General features: G+C 39.7%; 1 pseudogene; it reads right to left on the bottom strand.

Moving 5' to 3' along the window:
• Positions 1–1,135: 1,135 nt before the first annotated feature.
• LOC114723056 (UDP-glycosyltransferase 88F3-like) lies at positions 1,136–2,811 on the bottom strand (annotated as a pseudogene).
• Between the last annotated feature and the right edge of the window lie 420 nt (positions 2,812–3,231).

The following is a 3,231-nucleotide window of genomic DNA, read 5'->3' as shown; positions in this document are numbered from 1 at the left end:
CAGCGACCCAAGAGATCAACTAGCAATTTTGCACCAAGGAACTCGGATGTTACAGGGGTTACATTCTTGCTGTCTGTCATTGGCAGCCAGATGTTCCTTGGAAGAACAACGAAATATAATATAAAAATGGTGTTTAGGGTTAGGATTTGTATAGAGTTTCGGATCAACACAACACCATTTGAAATTAAAGCAAGGTAAAATCTCAAGAGGTGGGAGCATAAATCTTTTAAAATGACATATAGGACGGTTTTACATTGAGAGCCGCATTGGTTTGGTTTTTCTCTTATTAAAATAAGTCAGCAATAAATGGCAATTAAATATGTTAATCATGACGCATTTGTACACGTGACAATTTCTTTAGTAACAATTACTTATTGGTTCGTGAGATCTCTGCCTCATCATGTGACAGTACTGTGTTCTCATTATCATATATCGGACGTCATATATTTAAAAATATGTACTAATGAAGTGCTCCACCTGCAAGTCAAGGTGATGCAATTTGTTGCGGTTGATCATAGAATTTTATCTCTTTTTTTTTTTTTTATTGTAATCGATAGTCCCTATGAGATTTGGTCATAAAAACGAAAAATGTTTTTGATGACATTAATAGAATTTTTTTCAGTTTATCATCATCCAAAGTTTTAAACTTTTTGAATTAAATTAAAAAGCTAAAAATGGTTTTATACTATAAAAATTGTTCAAATCAATCCTACATAGCCGAAATAGATTGATCTGAAAAACACTGTGCATACAAAAAAGAATCTTCAAATGAATGTATAATCTCATCTCAACAATACTTTCATTTTGAATTATACATTTTTCACAAAGGTTAAGCTCTATGTCAATTTCCATATATAGATAAAAATAGATGCAAACCATTTTTTTTATAAATCTGATCAAATAAGCAATAAGACATTTTAAATGATTTACAGCAACATCTACATGCATATCAGTAGATTGTAGGATTTTTTTTTAAGCACATGTATCTTTTTATTAAAAGTAATTTTATTAAGATACTATCAGATATCTAATGTAGGTAATTTTCCTAGCAGATTTTCCAACAAAAATACACACACACCATTACAAATATTCATGCATCTCACTATTCTTTCCTCAATGCATAATGGGCTCCGCGCAGTAATTAGTGCTAATATCATTTCAGGAATGACTGAAGCTTTCCAACGGCGACAACAGTCCATACTTTCTTCTGTTTGGTAAGCAATTAAATGCATATACGTGTGTGTGTACAAATATCAATGGCAAGCCACGTCAAACAACACAAAGAAGCCACCTTCAATTCATTAAAATCTTACTTCTTTGACTCTGAATTTCATTTCACTATGATTCGAGTTTTCAATCATTCCACCTTTCAACCAACTTGTTCAACGATTTTGCGGATGAACCAAATGTACCACTTGCGGATTCAGCGACGTTTCTCATCTTCAAGCTTCTCTCTCTCATCTCTCTGCCTTTCTCCGATTCCATCAGTTGTCTCACTTTCTCCTCCAAATCGTCACCTTTCACGAACCCATCTTCGTCTCTGTGCTCCAACCCTATTGCCATCTTCATGTAAGCACCAGCAAATTCCTATTCATGCGCTGCTCGGCGTATAGAGGCCACGCAATCATCGGCACTCCGGCCACCACCGCCTCCAGCACCGAGTTCCACCCACAGTGGGCCACGAACCCGCCGACCGATTCCTGTGCCAGCACCTCCACTTGTGGGGCCCACGACTTCACCACCATGCCTCTATCTTTGGTTCTCTCCATGAACCCACTCGGCAAAATCGATTCCAAATCGAACTCTCCTGTTGTGTCCAAAGTCTGCTTCGTTCTCTGATCAATGGGTGGCCTCTTCACCACCCACAAGAATCTCTGCCCACTCTTTTCCAATCCATAAGCGATCTCCTTCAATTGTTCTATTGACATCGAGCCGCGGCTTCCAAAACACAAGTAAACCACGCTTCGGCTCGGCTGCTTCTCAAGTCACGACAAACAGTTCTGACTTTTTCCACGATCTTCTGCTTCTTCTCCTTCTCCTTCGTTTCCATATTTAGGCTCTGCAATTAGAGGACCTATGTAGTAAACAGGAGGCGCTTGCTTTGGATCCGGAAAGCACGCGCCTTCTGCTATAGCCTTAACGGCTATGGGCTCTAGCTCTTGAAACGTGTTAACAATAATACCACTTGATTTAGGAAGATGGGAACAGAAATATAGGAAGTCCAAGTAAACTGGATCGTCTCTGTCAAGCAATGGTTCAACCATGTTAAAGGCCTTAAGCTGGGGGTTAGCCGGGAAACGCAAGTCTATGGAGAGATCCTTGAAACTCTTCGTGGTTTGCTCATGAATTTTTGGAAAGTACGAGAAAGCAGAAAGAATAGCTGCTCCAGAGGTGAAGAAGTAGTAAACATGAATCCCAAGAGAAGAACCTATATTCATTGCTGATGTGCAGAACAGATCGATGACCAAAGCTCGAACATTGGAAGTTTGCGAGATTTCCTCAAGCGCTGAAGCCACGTTGGTGTCGTTGAGCCGAATGAATTCAAAGGCGGTTGCCGCACGGCTGCGAGGAGTGGCGGCCGGGCCGGTTCGACGGAGAGGAAAGGGAAACGGCGGAAGGAGATGGAGGGGTAGGACTGAGAGATGCGACGGATGTAAGAATCAAGGTAGGGTTTGTCAAGTAAGCCCGTGGTGAGGAGGATGGTGACGGAGAAGGTGTGGGAATGGCGAAGAAGAAGGAGCTTGCCAAGTTCAACCATGGAGACTTATGGCCTATGCCTGGTGCAGGATAGAGAACTATGGTTTGTTCCATGTTTGGAACGTAGAGATCAACGTTTTGCTGACTAAAGAGTGAGAGCACGGTACAATGGAGTCTAAGAGAGAAGACTAAATCATGAAGTAATGAAATTTACTAACTAGAGGGGATAGCAACCTGCAGATCAAGCTTTTTTGGTGTATGGACTACTCTTTGGCAGAAATTTAATAAAATATATATAGGGTTATTCAGTTCAATAAACAAAAATATTCCACAAGTAGTTATATTTACGATAGCAATATAATGAAAGATCAATAATTAAACATACCTGGTTAAACTTATTTGACAATTGTTGATGGACATTGGATTTATTTATTGCCTTATCAATTATCAACTACCATTAGACGACATGTGGTTTGGTGTGTCGAATATTTCTTATGAGATACTCATTTGGTGCCTTTATCGGGTAGAGTAAGA

This window comes from Neltuma alba, unplaced genomic scaffold, assembly GCF_004799145.2.
Source record: "Neltuma alba isolate B1F8T4 unplaced genomic scaffold, ASM479914v2 tig00012122_pilon, whole genome shotgun sequence".
NCBI classification, from domain to species: domain Eukaryota; kingdom Viridiplantae; phylum Streptophyta; class Magnoliopsida; order Fabales; family Fabaceae; genus Neltuma; species Neltuma alba.
Note: the sequence above shows the minus strand (reverse complement) of the source record. Positions and strands in the feature narration are given on the sequence as shown.